Here is an 8,628-nt window from a genome sequence, read left to right as displayed (position 1 = left end):
ATCTTATCTGAATCAATGTCTTCATTCATGCGAGCAGATTTTCTCCACCTTGCCCTCAGTATGGAGGGTGATCCTTGGTTAGGGTTGAATCAAAATAAAAATACTATAGGCTCAAAATGGGACACAAGGGATATATATTTTCTTCTGTTACGAAGGGGTAAAGAAAGAAAATCGTTCATTATTTCATATATGGAAGTCCTCACAGAAGAGGTATCCCCTGGGGGATAGATTTTCATGATTATTTTTATTCACATGAAAAACAGTGCAATTAATGCATGGTAGAATTATTTTGAGTGAATTCTTCTTTCTGCTTCTTGCCCCCAACATGTCTCAATGTTCATGCTCCCTGCGAGATGCCCCAAGTTGTGTCTTAGAAGAAGGCTCATGTTCAAATGAACAACTCAATGCCTTGGGTTTTAATGGCATAAAAAATGTCAATTTTGAGTCTAAAAAGACAATGGTGTGACTTTATTTGACTCAAAGAAAGGTATGGGCGTATCAAAAGATAAAGGCAATGTTCAAAAGTTTCAAAGGGAGGTAATGTCAAAATTTGGACTTTTTGGTAATGACCATGAGTTATTTTGGGTAAAGAATCAATGTATTTTATTTTGGGGTTTGAGACAGGATAAGAAAGGTCTAATCTTGCCATATGTCAAAAATCTATAATTCTTAAAGAATTAAAAGAATCCTTAATTCATTTAATATTCAAAGAACAAAAGATTAAAATTTTTTCAATTGCTCCACTTAGAAAGTAGCATAAATTCAATCGTTTAAAAGATTAAGCAAACATGAAAGATCAAAGACGTGTTTAAACAAAATAATCCTCTAAGTGCAAATGATATATGCAATATCCCCTTCTTCGGCTGTCAATACCCCTGAATCCATCAGGTTTTGGATCTCGCGCTTCAGCGCCTTATAGTTCTCAGAGGAATGTATGGAGCATCCTATGTGGCAACTGCAAACAGCTTCAACATCGTAGCCCTTAGGATATGTGGACTCTTTTCTCAGATCATCCTGGCAGGCTTAGTCGTACAACCATCTGATCGGGCTCATTCGTTGTGATTTCAATTTTTTTTTCTTTTGATGTTACAATCTTGTTTCCATGTGGTGTCATGTGGTTAAAACCACTTCATCGAATTCTCCATGAAGAAATTTCATGTTTATGAAATGGCTTAAAAAATAAAATGTAGATGCAAAATACAAAAAATGCATAAAATGTTCGAGACATTGATCCAAAAACATGTCTGTTATTATAAATAATCTTTATTGGGACAAAAGTGTTTTATCTTTTAAGAGACAATAAACATATTTAAAGGTACATCCGGACTAAATCCTCTAGACCCAGAACAAGTTGACTAGTCATTTGCCTTCGTCTTTCACCGGTTGAATAACCTGTTGAACCACTCCGGCCTCTCTGGATGAACCGTGAAAATGTTGAGTTGAGTTTTTGTACTGGTTCCCAAAAAGTGTCAAATGACTGCATCTCTGGCTTTCATCCTTTGCTGAATTGGAAATTCTATTGAAATCCTCCATCAAAGGGATTATCTGAAGTTCATTTGTGTGTTTCTTGAATTTATCGACAGTGACTTGCCATCTTGTTATTGTTGTCTTTGAATGGACTCTCGAGGTCAGTAACCTTTTTCTCGTCTTGCCCCTGCCACCTTTGTCAACCCATTTTTGAAAAGTTAACTTTTGATGTACTTGATTGTGGGCACCATGTCTTCTTGATCGAATGTGACACATAGTTGTCTTGCAAATTGTCCTCATTTTCTTTCTGAGTCTTTTCTGGCCATAGCCAGACCCCTGCGTTTTTCATCTCTTGTATTACAACCCTTTTGTCCATTAATGCAAATTATTTATGGTTAACGAACACGTTTTTGTGTGTGGATCAACACCTCTTTTGAATGATGCAGATGATGGAAATAAAATAAAAGAGAGAAAAATTGAAAAGAGTTAGTAAGGTAAAGATAATAATAATGAAAATAAAAGGTCCTACCCCACATGATATCTACCCCATATGCTTTAATTCCTACCCGGACATGATCTCTATCCCGCATGCTAATTCCACACAAATCCTAACTGCATATTTGTCTAGTTCGCATGCTTTGAACATAAAGTAAAGCATGAAACAAAGTAGCCTAGGGTTTGGAATGAGGTTTTGGGGTAGGCTCTAATTCTCCATAGCCTCCCAGTTTAGGTTCTAAAAATGGTACCCGAGTTCTCCTTGCCGGGGCCCCCTTAGGCTTACTAGACCCTTAGTCCTAAACTCATCTCAGACTTGTGTGGACTAAGTTAAACTCGAGAGGACACATTCCCTTATGCCCGCACGGTGAATAAATTCACACGAAGACATAAGGTATATGAATCCCAAAGGCTACTTGCTAGGCCCGCACGGTGAATAAATTCACACAAATGTGTCACTTTCACTCACACTTAAGACAGCGTTTGGAGCTCGGGTATAGAGCCTTAAATGAAAAAGATTTGAAGGCTGAAATCACGAGAAAACGATTAGTACAACTATTTACCCGAAAATATAATCAAAAGTAAGTAAAAAAAAAGGATCGAAATGTTACCTTAAAATTTAAACTTACCCTTTTCGTTAAAAAGACAACTGGAAATTACCTTAGTCTGACTCACTTACCTGTCCCCAACGGAGTCGCCAAGCTGTCGTAACCGTCTTTCGGTTGGGCCCCAGAATTGGGCTTCGACTTGAAAATTGTGGATTGGAGTCGCCATCGACCATTTTAAAACGAATTTAGGTAGGTCGGACACCATCTTACCTGATCTGCGTTTTTACCAGAAATGTGTCGGGTTCGGGAGTCGATTATGGTCAAGGAAGGATTAGCACCCTTGAACCGCCCTTTTGGTACCAATTAATTTGCCGGTTGTCTTAGTTGCGAAAATTCGAAATTTAAATTAAAATTTAATAGACCCGATTCAAATTACATACAATTGATTGATTTAAATACCCTTAAAAGATAAAAACGTTTGACTCGTAGCGGAGTATAAAATTGAATTAGGATAGCAAGTGTGCAAACGTGAGAATAATAAATAAAATAACAAAAAATGGAAAATAACAAAACACGTAAAAAATAATAATAAAAATAATAAAAATAAACAAAATGAATAAAATGTTAAAAAAACAAAGACTTATATAAAGGGAAAATATTAATGGAGTAAAAAATAAAAAAGGTAAAAGAAATTAAAAAATAATAAAAATAATGTGTATATATAAAGTAGTATTTACTAAAACAAATAAAAATAATAAATATATAATACTAAGTAAAACAAATAAAAAATAAAGATATACATGATATTAAGAAAAAAATAATAGAAAAAAATAAAATAAAGTAAAAATATAATATATATATATATATATATATATAAATAAATAAAAATAGAATATTAAGAAAATATATATATAAAAACGTATAAAATATAATATTAAGGAAAAATGTATATACATAATAAATGGAGAAAAATTAATACATATATATATATATATATATATATAATGATATAAGATATATATAATAAAAAATAGTATAATATAAATAAAAAAAAAGGAATATATTAAATAAAAAAAATATAATTAAAGATATATATATAGGGGACGAAATTAACATAAAAGTAAAATTAAAGGGTAAATTTCAATGTAAATTAAATATTAAGATTGACTTAGGGGGAATATTAAATACTTTAAAAAATGAACATGCCTCGGGAGTAGATCTAGGTTTAAAACTTCAAAACCCCACCCCTTTTTTGTCATCGGCGCAACCCACACTTTGGCTTATTCAAACCAAATCTCAAGAAAAATAACATGCACATGCGAGAAATGAACGAATCAATGTAAAAAAAGATGTTACCTTTTATTTCCTTTTCGAATCGTTTACAATAGCTTTGCCTTTGTATTTTTTCGTGCTTTTCTCTGTATCTTCTTTGTAAATTTGTGTCTTACAAATGAGGAGGATTACATGTATTTATAGTGAACAAAACTAACTATTTTTAGAATCCTATTAACAATAGAATCCTAATGCAACTAGACTCCTTGCTCGGTTGTTGCATGTTTGTTGGTGTGGTTGTTGTTTTAAAAGATATGGAGGTGGAAGAGTCCTCTTAGGAGATGAACTCTTGCTAGTTCTATCTTTTAAGAAAATGAGTGTCTACAGGTTTTTTTATGGATTTGTTTAATCGATTCATTAAGTAAACAAACTCAACTTTCCCCTGTTCATTTTGCGCTAGAGACCTTATTTTCTATAGAAAATTTAACTTTGGTAACAATGGCTGATATTATGAAGCTTCAACAATTATTGCAGGAAAGCAGTGCTCATGACATCCCAATGATTGAAATTGAGGTATGTTAGGATATGTTTTGCTTTAGATGATATGACATGTATGTGCTTGTTTTGCCTTTGTACTCGTAAACCGGTAATACCGTTTGTAGAATTTGGTAAGTCAAGTGCATCGTTCAAATACTAGCATGTTTTCTGTAGCTTAGAGGTCACTTTCTAGTAAGATATGTTGGTTTTAGACAAATAAATGTGGAGCATCTTAGATTACATGTTCATCAACTCATCGCCAATCTTGTTCGTAAACTAGCACGTGTCCTGGTGCTTGTATAGTTACGCAGATTAAGATCTTTCGGTTTTATACGAATAAATTTGGACACGTGAGAAATGATTATTGATTTTACCGTTTATATTATGATTACTTCATGTCAAGAACAATCGATCTAGTAATCTTGTTATTTATGATGACTAGTGGCATGTGATGAATATAGGTTACCTTAACTTTGTTCGATATGGTCAAAGAGAATCTATTGACAACTGCCTCATTTACGTAACGTCACAACTCACATGCTGATCATGAGCTGACGTATTTTCTATGGTCATAGTTTAATTGTAACGTAACATATTTTAACTTCTGAATTTTGAAGCTAGTACAAAACTAATCAGCAAACACAACAGGATTTTAGTCGAGTGGATCCATATAGTTATTAAGCCAATGCAAAGGATGGAATACCTCAACAGCTGAGGGCTTCTAGTACTGTTTTAAATCAATGTGTATGTATTAGGTCTCACAGTTATAACAAACACATAATGTGCAGTTAACAAAGCATCAACTTAAATTGGTGAAACATAAAAATTGCTTTGTTTTTTATGATAGCACACAAGAATCTGGTGCTACGTTTTTTTTCCCAGTCTGCACTAATATCTGCCTTCTTCAGTTCCAAAAATCTAATTTGTAATAATACTTCATCGGCAGACTTACATAACAAGTATGTATGGTTTCAATGCATCATCATCTGTTCATTTTGGAAAATTATATGTCAAACTTGAATTTCTTGTAGATCGTCGTACAACTTTTTGCAAGGAAACATTTAAAACGATGACAATGCTGCACCCCGGATACTTTAATTGTCATTTCACCTAGTTAATGATGTTTTCTCACACATATTTCGCGCTTTCTCTGTATATTGACTAAGCACTTTTGTTTTGAATCTTTAGGACTATTTTCCAGCTCCTCTGGCAAGCCCTGAACGTCCTAATCTCTAGCAAGATCCAGCTCCTCCGGTAAGTTCGGAACATCCTGATCTCTGGAGAGTGCCAGCTCCTCCAGTAAGTCTGGAACATTCTGATCTCTGGAGAGAGCAACTGTGTAAGTATATCTTAAGCAAAGAGGAGCCGACACACTGCTTTCCACGCTGTGAGGAGATAAGGCATGGTCTTCATCATTGTCCTTATCCAGTCCTTTGTTTGTCGGCAAGTTTCATATTCTATAATTTCTTTCAATTTCCTCAACATATTCATCATCACCGCCTATTTTGCTTAAGCTTTGTCTTCTTGATTCCCAGGTTGCAGAAGAAGGGAATCCCCAGCCAATGGTCTGGAAGCCTCCACAACAAAAATACCAATGCAGTCACTGTGGTCGACAGGGACACAACTGCCGCTCTGTTGTTTTCTGTCAGATTACAGAAGGAGGGAATCCCCAGCCAATGGTCCCTAAACTTCCACATGGAAAATACCGATGCGGTAGCTGTGGTCGATGTGGACACAACCGCCGCACTGTTGTTTTCTGTCAGACTACGGAAGAAGGGAATCCCCAGCCAATGGTCCCTGAACCTCCACAAAGAAAATACGGATGCAGTCTCTGGTCGACGTGGACAAAACTGCCGCACTTGTCATGGACCTGTTTTCAAATAAATAGGTTGTCTGTGTTTTCTGTCATGCTGAACTTTTGAACATCTTTGTTTGCTAGGCTTTTCCTTTGTTTTTTTCTCTTCCTTTTAAATTTTCTTGACAACGGATGGTTATATCTGTGGTTGAAATATCATCCGTGCTGACAACATCACGGAATACGACTATTATCACCAATATAGTGGGACTTTTTGTCTATTATTTAAGCTTTTTCAAGCAAGTTAGAAGCTCTAGGGTAATGCTAGCCATGTTTAAGTTCAAGTCCAAACGTATATGGAAAGAAAATGGAAAAAATGCATTTTCCTTTTGAGCAAAAAAACAAAAGGAAGAAGGTTTTACTAGGTTTCTTTACAAGGTTGTACTATTTGTTACCAAACAAAATATGGCAGCATGATCCCCACTGAGGAACAAGATCGACATGGCTTGCTGCTTTTGACTTCCTTTTAAGAGCCCTGTCTTTGTTATTCTCTTGAACTTTACTCAGCTGCTGATGGAAACAACATAAATGGACTGGAAAAGAAGATCCGATTGAGCACTCTCTTTTGTTTTGGTACATCTCACCGCACTTTAATCAAGCTTTCTTCCTGCATGAGTATGTTGAATGCTTAATAAGCTTTCTTCTGTTAGTGTATGTAAATGCATGGCATATAAGTTCACTGATGTGCATGATGGTTGTGCAGCTGAGGATTGGTTCACTGCAACTGATCAGTTGAAGTAGTTAATTTGTTGTGCAGTTAGTTACTTCATCTGTTATAGCTATAGTACTAGCTATAAATACTCTCCTTGAGAGTTGTAATACACACGCTTGAAAATAATGAATTTCAGAAGATTTGTTTCTCTCATTTGTTTTCTCTGTTCTTGTTTACATAGATTAGACATCTATTGCTAATCTTTACATGGTATCAGTCGCCAAAACGGTCCTGCAGTTTCTGATTTGCTTCTTTTCTTGGAGGTTCTTGAAGGTTCTTGCTTTTCTTTGAAGATGGTGGACTTGCAACAAGCTGGTGTTCAATCTCCAGTGAATACCACAGTTACTTCAACGTCATATGGTTCTTCAGTTCTGTCCAGTATTCAACATATACCCAAACAGGATGTCATAAAGCTTACCGAGTCAACATACTTTCTTTGGAAGCATCAGGTGACCCTTATAATTGATGGCTATGGATTGTTAGCTTACATCTCTGGTAATAGTCCTGCTCCATCTCAGTTTGTTACAAATGAGTCTGGACAGCTTGAGGAAAATCCAGTGTATCCTGTGCATAGGCAACAAGACAAGTTGCTTGCTTCGTGGTTGTTGACAACGGTTAGCATGAAGGTTTTGCCACATCTTACGGGGCTCACATCCTCTCGCACAATCTGGAATGCAGTTTCAAGATTGTTTGGAGTTCGTTCTAGTGCCAAGATTTCTTCTCTCAAACACAGTTTGCACTCTCAGAGGAAAGCTGGCTTGACTGTGAGTGATTATTTAGACAAGATCAAGACAATCTGTGATTTGTTGAATGTTGCAGGTTGTGTTGTATCTGAACAAGAACAAGTAAGTGTGATTCTTGCTGGATTGTCAATGGAATTCGAGTCCATTATTGCTATAGCATCTCGTGATGTAGTGTCACTGGATAGCCTCACTGAAATGCTCCTGGATTGTGAGGCTAGGCAGAAAGCCTTTTTAAGCGATGGTATTGCTGCAAATATGGTTGTGCAACCGAAAGAAGAGAAAGGGACAAAGTCTCAGGCTGCCACTGAAACAGATGCAACAGAAAAGCAGTTTTATTCGGGAGGTCAACAGGGAAGTCAGCAGGGAGGCTATCGCGGTCGAGGCAGAGGAAGGTTTAACAGTTCAAATAGACCACAGTGTCAGTTGTGTGGAAAGTTTGGGCACATTGTTTAGCGGTGTTATCGTCGCTTTGATCGAGATTTCATTGGAGTTAACAGTGAAGATCAGTCTGCTGAGCAGTGGAAGAAACCAACTGAACAGACAGTTCCTGTGAATGGACATGCGTATAGTCACACGCTGCAATCTCCTGTATTCTACCACTATCCATCTAGCTTCATGCATGGTATGCCCTATGCTTTGACTAGTCAATGACTGCCTTACTCCTCGAGTCAAGTAATGAATACCTTCCCTGGGGACTGTGGAACTCATCCTGCAAAAACAGAAGGACAAGAGTCATTTGTTCATACCGCACCTACAGCCTTTGTATTAACTGTGCCTAGTATGGCAGCAACTCACAGTGCTCCAAACCACTCCAATGCTTTGTGGTATCCAGACACTGGAGCCACTCATCACGTATCAAATGATCTTGTACAGTTCAATTCAGGTATGTCATACAAAGGTAACAATACTCTTTTAATGGGAAATGGTGAAGGAATTAAAATTGATCATGTTGGTCAAGGCTTTCTGTCTTCTAGTCTGAGACCTCTGGTGTTACAGAAT

This window comes from Hibiscus syriacus, unplaced genomic scaffold (assembly GCF_006381635.1).
Source record: "Hibiscus syriacus cultivar Baekdansim isolate YM2019G1 unplaced genomic scaffold, ASM638163v2 tig00110621_pilon, whole genome shotgun sequence".
NCBI lineage: Eukaryota > Viridiplantae > Streptophyta > Magnoliopsida > Malvales > Malvaceae > Hibiscus > Hibiscus syriacus.
The sequence above is the reverse complement of the archived record's forward strand: the minus strand, read 5'-3'. Positions refer to the sequence as shown.